This window comes from Microtus ochrogaster, chromosome 7, assembly GCF_000317375.1.
Source record: "Microtus ochrogaster isolate Prairie Vole_2 chromosome 7, MicOch1.0, whole genome shotgun sequence".
Taxonomy (NCBI): Eukaryota; Metazoa; Chordata; class Mammalia; order Rodentia; family Cricetidae; genus Microtus; species Microtus ochrogaster.
This window is the reverse complement of record NC_022014.1, coordinates 81,871,338-81,886,297: the sequence shown is the minus strand read 5'-3', so window position 1 is coordinate 81,886,297 and position 14,960 is coordinate 81,871,338. Positions and strand designations below refer to the sequence as shown.

General features: G+C 51.7%; 1 protein-coding gene across 1 annotated transcript in view; it reads left to right on the top strand.

Annotated features, from left to right (window-relative positions):
* The window catches only part of Rbfox3 (RNA binding fox-1 homolog 3), a 439,196-nt gene that overhangs the window by 113,740 nt on the left and 310,496 nt on the right, over positions 1-14,960 (top strand). The window contains exon 2 of the mRNA XM_026780957.1: positions 6,471-6,608. The gene's annotated coding sequence lies outside the window, so the exon portion shown is untranslated. The remainder of the gene's footprint in view (positions 1-6,470; positions 6,609-14,960) is intronic.

Below are 14,960 nucleotides of genomic sequence, written 5' to 3'. Positions count from 1 at the left end.
AGAGAGAGAGAGAGAGAACATGCGTGTGTGTGTTGGACTGTGTTGAGTGTTTGTGTCTTATCTATGTGTGTCAGTGTGTGTATCTATCTCCATGTGTGTCCATGTGTATATCTCTCTCTCTGTCTCTCTCTCTGTCTCTCTCTGTCTCTCTCTGTCTCTCTGTCTCTCTCTCTGTCTCTCTCTCTCTCTCTCTCTGTGTGTGTGTGTGTGTGTGTCTGTGTGTCTGTGTGTCTGTGTGTGTGTGTAGTATGATCCAGGAGGGAAATGGCTTATCCACTAATTGACCTAGGCCACTAGGTGAAGTTCAGGATTTGGATCTTTCCATCAATCCAAAGATCAGTTGATCCACTCTCCCATCAATCTGTCTATTCATCCATCTATACATTGAGCCATTGATCTATCTATTCGTCTTTGATCTGCTGAACGAATGATTATTTGATCCACCCACCCATCTATTGATCAATCCACCCAACTATTGATGTACTACTCACCATCGATCTACTCACTCTCTGCCCTCCCATCCTTTGAGCCATCAATCCATTGATCCGTCTATCTGTCCCACAGCACTGAGAACCTAGACTTTTTCAGGCACTGGGTTTGCAGCCTTAGCAGACCTGGGTGGAGGGATGCAGCACACTGGAACACAGTAACAGTGAGCAAGAAACAGCTTTGCCTCGGGTTGTCAGGGGAGAAAAGTCACAGTTGGGGTGAGAGGGTGCCTGGCCATTGCTTTTTCCTCTGGAAACACGCTTATCCTAAGATTCCAAGTTCCTCTGTTTTGTTCTCCTTCCTTGGAGGCCCCCATTCCTCTGCGCAAGACTTTCCTACCAACTCCTGGAAAAACCCAGCTATGAACCCACATCACCTCTGCCGTCTCCACTCCCCCTACCTTCTTTCTGCTGCGAGCACCTCTGCAGCTTCAGGTAGCTTTTATGCTTTCTATAAATTCTTGTTAGTTAACTCTCACTCTGCAACAGATTACCTGCTAATGCAATGGCTTCAGACAACCGCAATTAACTGGCTTTCAGTTCCTGGGCTCCCAGAACCTGCAAAAGCAGCTTAGCTTAGCTTTTGCTTTAGCGAAAAAAGCTCAAGGTATCTCAAAGGCTTCAGATTGCCAGTGGGCTGGGCTGTAGGTGCTGCAGCCAGCCTGGGATTAAAGCGCTGCTTTCTGTACTGTTCACAGCAATGGACTCCCAGCCTCCTTCTGCTGATGCGGTCTCTCAGCAGAGCTTCTGATGGTCCCTGTGACATGGTGACAGCAGGAAAGGTGCCATGCTCTCTTTGGTGACCTGAACATGTATGCGCCTTGCCTATTGTATCTTTCATTCACACCGATGACCCAGCTGGGAGGCGGGGGACAAAGGTGGCGAGGGGATGGGATCACAGGAGCCATCCTGGAGGATGGTTATTACAGTCCCTGGAGCAGGCAAGTCTTAGGCCTTCGTGCCCAACCACTGGCAGCTCCCTCTGTGGTTGCTTCAGAGGCTGTTCCAGTGTGAACAGTGTCACAGCCTTGGAATATGTTAACTTTTAAACCAAAACCCAGGATTTCTATGCAACCAGATTGGCCTGGAGTGTACTATCCTCCTGGGTTCTGGGTATATGCTATTTATAGCATAGGAAAGGAATAACGATAACAACAGTTCCACTGGAAATGGATATCACCAAGACCAACTCAGTAAACCAGTGAGTTGGACTGTGGTGACTTGCAGGAATTGACTCGAAGACAGCTGCGTCACCAAAGCCACCCCACTATGAGTGACAGACAGCCCAGGAAAGCTGGAGACTGGCCCCACACTGCACAACCCGAGGGCAGCTCAGCAGTCTGGAGCATCTCCTTCTGGCAGTTTATGTGGTCTGAGTCTTTTGCAGCTAACTCAGCTGAGCTCTGAGCTCTGCTTTTTCTAGAAGGTGGCTCAGCTGGCATGAGTGTGTATTGGGTGCAGAGGCAGACCTTACTGTTATGCTTGGGGAGGGACCTTGTAAATCTGGTTGGTTTCACGGACTTCCTGAAGTTATTGAAGTCTGCTTCCTGAGCGTAAGGAGCTTCCCTGCAGAGTGAGTTCCATCTCTTTTAGGTTATGCTTAGAACTCCAACATGGAAGGTTGTCTTTGGGGAAAAAATTTCTTGCACAATGAACCCTTCCCAAGGTAGCTTTCCCTCATGTCATGAGCCCCCGCTTCCTTTGGAAAGGGGTACCCAAATGGGAACTTCTCAGCTTCTATTGAGAAGCTATGGAGCGGCTTATATTGCCTGTTGTAGCGATCATGTGTGACCCTGGCTTCTGAGCCCCGCTGGCCGTATCCCCTGGTTTCAGCCTTGCCCTTCATCAAGCCCGCACGTCTCATTTCATCGTCTGTAGCTGTCGATTGAGATTCCTGTCTTGCTTTCGCACATCTACAGGGTCCGCCTGGACACCAGAACGTACTCCTAAGACACGAATCTGCATAACTTCCCACTTAAAAATTCTCCAAGTGACTTCACCAAGTCCTTGGTGTGGCATTCAAAGCGCATCATGATCTGATTACCAGTCTCTCATGGACAGTCCCATCTCGGGTCTGTCCCATTCCAATGTTGTTCCATCTCTATATTCCCAGAAAGACATTTCCCTGCGGCTGTCTCCAGTTAGCACCTGCTGTCTCTTTCTCTAGTCTGCCTCCCTTCTCTTCCCCCTCCTCCTCCCTCTCCTCCTCCTCCCATCCCCCCTTTTCCTTCTCCCCCTTCTCCTCCTCCTCTCCTCCTCCCCTCTTTCTCCTTATTCTCCCCCTTCCCCCTCTAGGGTCTGTTACCAGCTCAATCTGGGAAGCCAGAACACCCTCCCCCATGAGAGGGGTGGGTTCCCTGTCTCTCTCATTGACATTTTATTCCTCCAGTTGCTCAAATGTCTTGATATAGCACTTGTCGTGTGCCAGGCCCTAGGTGTGACATGGTGCAAAGGAATATTCCACCTTCTCAAGGCTTGTCCACCTCCACTGGGGTAGATGGCTGTTGTGTCTCTACTGCGAGCTTCTTGGGGACATGTCCCTGTGGCGTTCCTTCATCCCCAGCATAGGAGGAGCTCACAATGTTTGCTTTCTAGAAGGGTCAGGACATGCGTGCCAGGCGATCATGGTTTCCTCGGCACTCCTTAGGCATGCCCAGTCTGCTACACCAGGCACCTGGTCATTGCAAAACAGGGACCTGGGGGAGTGATGGGATGGTGCAGTTGGAAATGGCATGAGGAGCTGCTTTTAGATGCCCAGCACCCACATAGAAAGTTAGGCGTAGTGATAATTGCCTGTAACCCCAGCCCTGGTTAGGTAGGGAGACAGATCCCTAGGACTCACAGGCCAGTCAGTTTATCCTAAGTGGTGAACTCCAGGCTCAGCAAGAGAACCTGCCTGAGAAAATAATGAGGCTGAGTAAGGCAGACACCTGCCGTCAACTTCTGGCACACATGAACACACACACACACGCACACACATGTACATAAGCACACACTTTTTCACATGTGTATACCCACAGTCCCCTCCATCCCCCACATGAAATAAAAAGATAAATTAATTTAAAAGGTGAACATCTGGGCTGCTTTGCTGATGGGAGACAGAAATGCCCCCAGACACTCTGACTGTTCCCCCAGCATCTCTACGTCATTAAATCAACAACAACAAAAACAAAAAACAAAACGCTTAAACCCAGAAACCTGGTGACTTGGCTACAACTGGGCTGGGGTATTTTGTGGGGGCATTTATGAGTTGAGGTGCAGATTCTTTCTGCTCCTGGGCCCAGCTTCACAGATAGAAGCGCCTGGGCTCGCAGGCTGAGCTCAGGTCAGACAGCCACCAGCCTTCTCTCCGCAACTGTTCCCCTGACCTTGGGGAGAATCACTTCCCAAATTATAGCCTCCGCTCTGGGAGTGTTAAACACAGCGCGGAGAACACATAAATTACATAAGGCCCTTCCCCTTGCCGCTGGGTGCCTGAAATAATGTCACATTTCTCCAAACCAAAAGGTACACTGTATTATTAAAACAGGCTGGCATTAAAAAAAGAAGTGTAGCCACGGTGGCTGTCAGACTCCCAGATGCCAGAATAATAAACCCGGAGACAGGATTCATAAGGCGCGAGGGGAGTGAAGGGTGAAGCCGGTTTTGCAAGAGCGGTTTTAAAATGGGAGGAGGAGGAGGAGGCTCATTTTCTCAGAATATTGTATATTCCCCGTAATCTTTACTACTGAAATGCGGCACACTGTGTCTTGTTTTCCTCCTGGTTAGAGGCACAGTGAGTTGCGCTTTCTGGGCTTGAGAGTCATTTTAAACTCTCCCGTTGGCCCTTAGTCTGTGTGTCGTAGTGTGCGTGTGTGTGTGTGTGTGTGTGTGTGTGTGTGTGTGTGTGCGTGCATGTGTGTGTGTGATGTAGCCCAGGCTGGCCTCGTACTTGCTGTGCAGACAAGGATGACCTTGGATTCTTAGGCCTCCCGCCTCTACCTCCGGAGTGAAAAAGTCCCTCTCTGGCGCCCCATCTCTGTCTCCTCCTCCATGCCCTTCCTTCCTTTCATCTTGAATCCTATAAATAAAGCCACTTCCTCAGGTGAACTTTTAATTTATAAAGAATTAGTGATATCCCAGTCTGCCCTTGGGTCCTCAAGGCCATGTGGAAGCTCTTTTCAGGGTAAATCTGTGTATTCTTTGAGGCTGGGCCTTTCTCCACAGGAATTTGTTTGTGTTACAAAGTCTAGAGATACGGCAGTCTTCTCTTGCCATGTAAAATGTGGAGGGGGCGTCATTTTCTTTGCCAACAGTGGCCAGCTATAACTCTTCTGTGACTCTTCATACTTCAATGACTTTGGGTTCCTGGAGTCAAAGGTACAGCCTGTACTCAAGTGTGTGTGTGTGTGGTGTGTGTGCGTTTGCGTGCACATGTGTGTTTATACATGCACATGTATATGCAGGGGGCACCGTGGGAACTTAGAGTTCCCCCCTCACCCTCCCTGCAGCTGCTAGCAGACCACCCTTTGTGGGTCAGCAATGATCGTGCCTTGTGTATTCCTCAGCTCGATTATCAACTTGCCTGAGCCAGATTTAGGGCCTGGTACTGCACACCGTGGGGCACATTCAGCACACATGGAACATAGTAACTGCTTCCGAGGGCGAGGAAGACTCAGTTCTGCCCCTGACAGATGAGGAGCAGCAGGACTGTGGCCTTGATCCTGGGCTCTGAGACCCCAGGTACCCAATCCTTTTCTTCTATCTCAGCCAGTCCTGGCCTGGCTCCCCCTCTCACCTTGCCACAGTCCTCTGACATTGCAGTGGGGATTGCCAGAGTGGAGTCTAAGACTAGCAATCCCATAGGTGGGGATCCATGTCTGCGCAGAGTACAGTGGGGTGTGGCGGGGGCTTCAGGCCTGCAGCCTGTGTCCCGTGCTGTTCTGTGCAGTGGGTGATGATGGATGGTGCTTCACATTGTGCAGTGAAAAAAACATGTCTCCACAGTGGAGGACAGGCTGCTAAATCATCTCCCACTCAGCTTGGATCAAAGAAACCAAAACAGCCTGGGTCTTTTTGTGGGCAGGGCATCACTGGGGCAGCTGTGGGATGGTGAAGATTTTTATCGAGGGGTCTGTTCCTAGATGGTTTTCCTGGGGAAATGCTACATGTAGAGTCTCTGGGATTGGAGCGGGGAGAAAGCTATGCAGATATGAAGGGAGACGCACTCCACATGGCAGTGAGCACACAGTGTGGCATGGGCCTCAGGAGGGATAGTCTGGAGGGAGCGTGGCAGGAGAGGGTCCATATCTCAAGGGTCCTATAGGCATTGGAAGATTCACCATGCTACCACCTGTGACGGTGTGTGTAGCCACGCGAGAGGCTGGGCCTTTGCACTGTATCTGTCCTCTGGTCTCTTTGCTTAGTGCCCCGAGTCCTGGGAGTCTGGAGCTCCTACAGGCTAAGTTTCGCCATGGTCACTGAAGCAGCGTTGGGTGTTTCTTCCATCTGACTGTCCTGGAGGGGTGTGGCTCAAGTGGGGGGTGCCATCTGACCAGTCCCACTAAAAGAGGGGCACGAGGTGTCTGTATGTGACGGTTAGATGGAGGGGGCCTGGAAATGAGGCTAGAAGGGGAAAGGGGGGAAGATGGGGAACAACTTGGTGGGAGATAAGCCACAAGGGGACTGGGCAATCAGAGGAAGTGGGCACCAGGATGCTGAGAGGGCATTGGCCCGGGCAGATGGCAAAATGACTGAGCGTGGTGCCCGGCACTGTGGTGCTAATGATGTGTCCTCCTGGAGACAGTCAGCTCCTCCCTGAGGCAGTCAGAGACTAAGTCCTCAGTGGAGGGGTGAGGGGGACTCTGATCCCTGGTGACACGCTCTTGGCTGCTGCCCCTTCTCTTTGGTTTAATGCCTGCATTTATTTCATATTAAGGGGAAGGGAGTACATCCGAGGCAAGGTATTTATTTTTGTTTCTCATTTTTTTTCTTTCCCTTCAGGTTGAAAAGCTACCTGGGAGAACCTAACCATCTCTTGTGACCCCGCTCTGTCTGGGTACTCCCCACCCCGAGGAAGCTTCTTTGGGTCCTTGGTGTCCCCACCGCCCTGTGACAGTAAAGGGGACAGCACTCCAACAGGTAAGGCCATGCTACTCACCTGCTCCTGCCTAGGCGGTGCTTGAATTTGCAGTGAGAAACACTTTAATATGGACATGTCACCTTCCGGAAGGTGTGGGGTGGTGGCAGGGCATCCTGTGCGTGCGTACATTTGCAGTTGTTTGTGTCTGCAGGATTCTGTGGGTTGGTTAAGTCAAGAAGAGTCTACGTTCCCCAGGAAAGTGCGGGGTTGACTTTGCTCTCCACCATCAGCGTGGCTTTGGGAAGGAGAGTTGTCAGACTGTGTGGCCTGTTGCCAGTTGTCATCATGAAATGTTCCAGGGGGCAAGGTCGGGGTCTGACCCTCCAATGTAATGCCTAGGTTGCCCTGAAGTGCCGTGAGCAGCTGCAAACCTCTGTCTTACTGGTGACGAGATGCAGTTTTTTGCCCCAGGGTGGGCAACAGGTCCCTTCTGACATGAGCCACCGGGGTCAGTGTCACACTTGCTGGCTTCAGACACAATCCACAACCTCACTTATTTTCCACGCTGGTACAGGGCCCAGGGACACCTGTGCGTCCCCCAAAAGCCCCACAGCGCTTCAGTTTTGATAGGCTCTGAGGCCTGTTTGTAGACCTCCAAGAAAATGCTACATATATGATTTCAGTTTTATATAAATGGCACACAGTGGCAAGGGCTGTAAGAACCCTGGGTACCTTGTAGCCATGCTTTCTCCCTGAGACGTTAGGGAGCCCCATCCTCCTGGTCCACCTGCATGTTCACCAGCTAGGAAATACCTCAAGCTGTGTGAAGGTCAGAGGTCAGCTTGTAGGCCAACCCCACCATGTGGGTTCTGAGGAAGGAGCTCAGATCAGAGCTTGGTGGCAAGCGCCTTTGCCTGACCCACCGTCTCTCTGCTCCCCAGTGATGGCCTTGGTGGTGCCCAGGTAAAGTGGCAACCAGACATAAGGCAGTGGGTGGCTTTCCCAGAGCGTATTGCAAAAGTCTGTAGGAAAGAATTACGTTGAGGGCTCTCCAGGGGCATGCTCACTGTCCCCTCATGGGTGGCTGATGGTCCCTTCCCTGGGTTTTCTTCTTCCACCAGGCTCCCTGGTCCCCAGACTGCTCTGCGTTTCTCAGGCAGCAATGTAGCCTGCCCTTTGATCATGTGACAATGTATACACTGTGTATAAAAGGGATGAGTCCTCTGTAGACACTGTGCTCGGGCTTTTGAGTTTTGATCTTCTCCTGGGCTAGGGGCTGTGACAAGTTGACGCAGGACAGTTGCAATTCTGATCAACCGTGTTGTCACGAGGGGAAAGAGTGAGAGCAGGTTGCGCGGACGAGAGGATACTTATGAGGTCAGGCATGGTAAAGACGTCTTCGCATTTCTCCCTGGGTAATAGTTTATCAGGGTGCATCCTGTTGTGCATGGAGGTGTGCCTATGTACGAGCAACTCTGATGAGCCCAGCCCTATTTCGGACTCTGGAGATACAGAGGAAAGTCCTCACAGAGTTCACAATCTGGTGGGAGGTGGAGAGCAAGCAATGTTGGGGAACAAAAAGGCCCCGGGGGACAAAGGAAGTAGGCTGATCTTACCAACAATGGGGGATACAGGACAGGGTGGTGTGGTAAAGCAAAAGAGTGAGAACCTTCCAGACGGGGCACGTGGTGAAAGGGCCCCCAAGTAGGGATGAGCTGAAGCATCTAGAAGATGGGTACGCAGGGCTGTGTGGCTGAGTGTGGAGTGGATGAAGTAGACATGAGATCCAGGGCCCTGAGCCGAGGCCAGGGGCCTTGGGGGTGGAGTGATGCTCTTCTGTTAAAACCCACAGCATCACTAAAGGGCTCTGAGTCAGGGAACATCCCTGTGACTCAAATCTGACAATGTTGCCTTCTGCAGAGGAGGTCAAAGTTGAAGCTGGGCTCAGCTGAGGGCTGCTATGGGGCTGCTATTGTTCTTGAGTAGCAATCCGGACTGGGGACTGGACCAGAGGTGGATGTCCGACCAAATTTGGGCTGACTCTTGTGCCATGCTGACTGAGATGGCCCTGTGAGCCTGAGCCATGCTGAGAGACCCTCGTCACTCTTTTGTCACTCTGAGATCATGGCTTGTGGCTCATGAGGAGCCACAGAGGAGTTGTATTTTGCAAATGGCCTCAGGCAAGCCCTAGGTCCTGTCGCTGGATGCTGGAGCTCCTGACCCTACTCCTGGGCAAGAACAGCTGGTCCAGCTTCACCTTCTTGTGTCCCCAGCAAGGTACCTCTTTGGGGCCATTAGAGCCAAAAGCAGAAAGCCTAGCTGGTCTTCAGGATGGACCTGGGAGGTCCAGGGTTCAAGTGCCTTTGCGTGGAACTACTTTGTGTAGCTCACTCACGTTCTGACTCCCGTGTTTTTAGAAGGTAGCTATGCTGCACTAAGGTCCGGCTGTATATCTGAGAGTCTTGTCCTTCCTTGGGGTGAAGGCAAGGGGAGTGTAGACGCATGATGGTCCATCATCTGAGTGAGCACAGCACAGATGTATGTCCCAGTCACCTGTATGTGACCTAGATAGTCTGTCTTTTCATCAACTCTGGGAGGGCAGGAGGCAGGTCTCTGAAGGAGAAGGTCAGGCACATGGGTGAGTGGCCAGGCATGTCAGGCTGCCGACTCCTGCACACACTCCCCGCACAACAGAATGATGCCGGGTGATGTTGAACACACCTCCGGGGCATGAGAAGCCCTTGCTCTGACTCCTTGGAGGAGAGCTTCTCCTAGAGTAGTTTGAGGTCAGAGATGAAGAACCTGGGCCAGAAGGGCCTGCTGGAGCTTGCAGCCTGTGCAGAGCTGGGTCACAGTTCCAGGAATGGCTCTGACACGCAGGCCACCTAATGTGATCTCCATCACTGTCGACATGTCCTTGCTCAAGGGAAGACGGGAGAAGCAATGGTTTCCTCCTGCCTTTGACACTGCCCTGTGCATTTCTTGTATCCTGTAAGAGGGACCTTGTCATTAGGTCTTATTTAAAAGCTTTCCCCTTTTAATATGTAGTCAATTCGGATCTTAATATGCAGCCAGTTCCATTAAAAACACGGGTGGACATTCATCAACAGAATGGGTGTTGTCGTGGCCAGGCTGTGGGCAGCGGTCCATCTGACTCGCTGGAAGGAGGCATCTGTCACCCACTGGCACAGGGGGCATTGTGTCGGTACTGCCACTCTTTTACGTTGTCCCCATGGTCTGAGACCCTCCCAGCCACACTTCTGTACACTGTTGGTGTCACTTGGAGGAGCCAGGCTTGTGGCCAGCCGTTCTTTCTCCAGATGTTGCTAAGAGGCGAAAGTTGCTCACGTTCAGGAACAATCAAGTCTTCCGTCTGTCTTCCGGGCCCCTCACAAAGGAGAATAGGCAACTGAGACTGGGGGCCCCAAAGGTTGGGGCGGTGCGTGCATGTTCTCGGTTGAGCCGCTGGCACCCTACAAGTGCTCAGCGTTGGAAGACATCCATCTCCGAGGCCCCCACCCTTGAGCTGCATCCCATGAGGACAACAGGCAACATCCCATAAATCATCTCCGAATGAGCGTGTTCCCTGCACTCATCCATCATGCCTGGCTCTCCTCTGCTTGTTTTTAAAAGCTGTTAAACCAGAATCCATCACAGGGGATGCCGACACCCTGGGCTCAGCTGAACACAGCCTGCCTAAATCTGTGTGGAAGACCCCCTCCACCACCACATCAGCACCAAGGTCTCTTGGTGTGGGGAGGAGGGTGATCGTGGCTTTACCCAGAGATAGACCTCCCTGTTGTCTGTCTGTCCAGAGCCTGCCCTGCTGCTTTGCAGGGCAGTGGTGCCCATCTGACCCACATGGGGCTTCCTGGGAGGGACTTCTGCACTTGCCTGGGCTCCCTCTAGTACCTGATAGTTTAATTAGGGGAAAGGCACCGTGGTTACTCGTTTGTTGATAAATGTGCTTGGAGAGGAAGTCTCAGTGGTGTGGAGCTCAACCCCTTCACTTCTCTGAACGTTTTTATCACTAGAATGAGCACGGCGGTTACACTGAGCTCACCCCAGGGACCTAGACACCCGTGGTTGCGTTTCCCTTTCTCCACCCTGCCACCACCTCCTGACTTTCCCTCCCCCTCTTCTTCCTCCATCTTCCTCAACCTTCACCCCTCTCCTTTTCTGCCTTCTCGTTTCCTCTCTGCTCCTCTTTCTCTTCCCTTCCCTCCCTCCCTCAGCACCTCTATTGTAGGATTTTCTTCATTTTAATTTTCTCTGTATCTTCTTTGCCAGCCCCACTTTTCTTCATTTTAAGTTTCTCTGTATCTTCTTTGCCAGCCCCGCTAGCCCAGCTCCATGCTTAGCCTCACTATTCTGCCTTTCTCTGTGGTCCACAGTCAGGTGACATCTGAGGGGCGTCAGAGGGCGTGAGAAGGCACCAGATGCTGTCTTCTCCAGGAGAGCCTATGGCTGGAATCTTCTAGGCTTTGGGATGCTCCCCAAGTGACTGGTGTTGGGTCTGCTCCAGTAGCTGCCTGCCGGTCCCTGGTCCCTAGACAGATGTCACAGGCCTTGGTGGCATTTGTAATATCTTCTCCCATCTGCCTTTAGCATCTCCTTTGTCCTTTGCTTTGCCTTGTATTTGTTAGTTCAAGGACAAAACTACTCACTGGTGTGGGTGTGACCCCTTTTACAAAGTAGGAAACCAAGTCAATATGCTTCCCTCAATGGCCTTTGAGCTCTGCGGTGGAGCTAGAAAGGGGCCAGAAGGGTCACAGAGGATGCCAGGGAGTTTCCTGGGTCTCGACTCCTGGTGAAGCCGTCCAATTAGAGCGCATTAGTCGTCAGGGTAATTAGCATTAATAACTATTAATCTGCTCCAGGTGCTGCTCCCACCCGGGAGTGGAGGCCTCTGTCCCTGGGCTGCCTTCTGAGGAGGAGGACAGGGTGACAGCAAACCTCCGGGGCTTAAGGGGGGCTGTCACAAAAGAGAGATGGGCTGGTTGTGTTCAGGCTGCGTCTTACTGTCTGTCCTGTGGCTGCTGCAGCAGAAAATCCCAGCCTGGGTGGTTTAAAATGAGAACTCTGTATTCTCACTCTGTCCTAGAGGTCAGAAGCCCCAGTGTGGGAGCAGCAGGGGCAATACCCAGAGCCCCTCTGAGTTCCTGTGGTGGTGGCCTCAGTGCTGGTGGCCGAGGCTGCATCTCTCCCATCCTTCCCCTTGCCATGACGTGGCTGTGCCTCCACCTCGCCCGCCCTCTGCCATGCGTTCTCTGGTTTTGGTTTTGTTGTTGTTGTTTTTGAGACAGGGTTTCTCTGTGAAACAGTCCTGACTGTCACGGAACTTTGTAGACCAGGCTGGCCTCAGACTCAGAAATCCACCTGCCTCTGCCTCCCGAGTGATGGTATTAAAGGTGTGCGCCACCACCGCCCGGCCTGTTTTCATTTTACAAAGACCTCTGTCACTGCCTTAGGGCTCTACTCTAGTACAGCTTCCTCCTAACTGGATGGCATCTCTGAAGTTTCTGTTTTTATGTGTGTTCCATCACGAGGATTGGGGACGAGGACACGAACAAACTTTTGGGAAACGTTGTTTATGGCTGCTGGAGGAAGAAAGGGGTGGGCATCCCAGCACTGTAACCCTGAGTGGGCCGCCCGACACTGGAGTTCCTTGGGACACCACTTGGACTGTTGACGGGTTGGCATAAAATGTAAGAAGAAATGTCCTCCCCTTGCTGTAACGGAATACCCAAGCCTAGGGTACTCATAAAGAAATAAATAGTTCACACATTTGCAGAGTGGGAGGTCCAAGAACACAGTGCCAGAACTGAGGCCTTCTTGCAGCACCCTGGCAGGGAAGACCAAGCAAGTGTCAACGCTTGGGTCTGTCCCTCTCTCCTTGCAAAGTGACTAATGCCATCCTGGGGTCATCCTCATGACTTCTCCCAACCCCACTTCATTCCCAAAGGTCCCACCCCAGATATCTTCATTATAGACACTGGATAATAAGTTTCAGCATAAGAATTTGAGAGACACATTCCAATCATTAGTGAAGTCTTGAGAGCCCCGAGACCCCTAGGTCCTGGCCAGACAGAGAGGAGGCAGTGATAGCTCATATTGATTGCAGAGAGAACCTGGACACACCTCCATAACAGTGAAAATTTATCCCTCTCTTCTTCCAGCCCAGGCATGCATTTGCTGTGTGTGTGCATGCATATGTGTGTGTCTGCATGTATGTGGGATAACCATTTCACCCCAGGGATTCCCATCTCTGCCTCCCCAGTGCTGGGCTTCTAGGAGGCTGCCACACTTGCCTGGCTTTTCTGTGAGTTCCTATTCATCCGAGTTCTAGTCCTCATACCTGCACAGCAAGCAAATCTGGCGCTCTGTCCACCTAGCCCGGGAAAACCATCCTGAGAGCCAATTAAGAATAACGTAGCTGGACCTTATCCTGACTCTAACAATAGCCTGCTCCTGACACGATTCAAGTTTGCATGCTTGTGCAAGGAGCGAGAAGCCAGAGTATGGCGTGCAGGATCTTAGAAAGGACTCAAGAGTGTGACTTGGAGGAAGCTGGAGAGGGGTGCTGAGCAAGGGAGGGAGGGAGGGAGCCTGGGTGGGAGCAGTGAACTTGGGTCTCCAAGTGGGCAGGTAACTGCAGGGAATTAGAGCTTCAGGAGGCCCTTGCAGATATGGAGGCCAGAGGCAGGGCTTGGGAGAAGGCCAAGAAGAGGCTCTGGGGCTCAGAGCTAAAATAACGGACGTATGCATAGCTGGCCCGTGAGGGTTCTAGCACACAGAACAAATGCAATTGGGAGAGAGGACAGAGGAGCTCTGAACCACATTCAGGTTTACATGCGGGGGTCACAGGAGAGTCAGGTGTCCTTAGAGACCCTGGTCTCAGTCCGCTCAGTACCTTTGTGTCTCACTTTCTCTAGAGATGGTGAACTACATGGGGTCAAAGGCCATATCTTCAGGGAGAGCCACTGTCCACAGAGGGAGGTACGTCAGGCTAGTGTCAACACCGAACATCACACAAGGACAGTCCTGTCCTGCTGAAATTATGGGCAAAAGTTGCGACTTAAAAGACATGCCCTGGACAGAGAAGCTGGGAAGGGTTTTGTGTGGGGTCTTCCTACATCCAGTTCCAGGGCCAAGTGTCTCATCATCAGAAGCCATGAGACTCCCTGTCCATGTCATCTAAAAGTCAGACATGGGGTTTGCTGGTGTAACTCTCAGATAGGAGCCCAGCTAGGTCCCTGTGTCCGGGTGCATAGACTGTCCAGTCTGTGCTTTTGCACGGACACTGCATACCATTAGAGGGACAGCTCTGACTCCACTCACAGGGTCGGGGGCAGGTGGGAGAATGTTATTTATTATGGTTTGTAAGGTTCCACCAATGTTTCAGGACTGGAACTTTCAAAGACACCTGTGTTCGGAAGAAGAGGGCTGGCACGCGTCTATGAAGAAAGAGAACACAGAGGAGGGGGCAACACGAGCTTGAGTTACGTTTGTATGTGTGTGTGCACATGCGCATCTGTGCCTGTACATGTGTGTCACAGAAGGGAAGACAAAAGCCAGTCCTCCTGTCCTCTGCTGGGACAGACGATCCCGTTCTTGACTTTACACCATTGGATGCTGCTGGGTCGTGGCTGGAAGTGCAGAAAGCTCAGGGTGTGGCCTCCTGCAAGTACCGCTGGGGGTCAATCAGCATGTCACCACCCTGGCAGGACCTGAAAGCAATCAAAGCTGAACCCAAGTTCAACAAAGAACAAAGAGGATGCTCCTAACATCCTATGAGGGGCGCCTCTGTACCCAGAGCCCCCCAAACAATGGGGAAGGCTCGGAGACTCTTCAATGTGACCTGCTGGTTGAGTGCAGTCCATCTTTCTGGAATGTTTGTCATCCTAAGGGTGTGGGTGTCATTGCCCTGTTAACCATCACAACTCTGAGAAAACAGCCACAGGCCAGCTGCGATCACTGGACCATTCAGAACCAAACCCCACCTCAGTTCTCCAGCACTGACACTCACTCAGAACGTGCTGCTGGATAGTTCAGGTCAACACTACTCAAAGCAGGGTCCACATACCATGGCCCACCTATGAACCATGGCTACTGGTCACATGACTGAATAAGTGCACCTGATCACAGTGCACTAGGCCATTTTATGTTTCTATAGCTAAATACCAGAGGCTGCATGTTATAAAGCAAAGAAGTTTAGTTCTGGTGCTTCAAGGTAACAGTACTGATGGTAGTGGTGATGGTAGTGGTGGTGATGGTGGTGAAGATGGAGGTGGTAATGGTGATGGTGGTGTTGGTGATGGTGATGGTGGTAATGGTGGAGGTGATGGTGGTGGTGATGGTGGAGATGGTGGTGGTGATGGTAGTGGTGGTGATGGTGGTAATGATGGAGG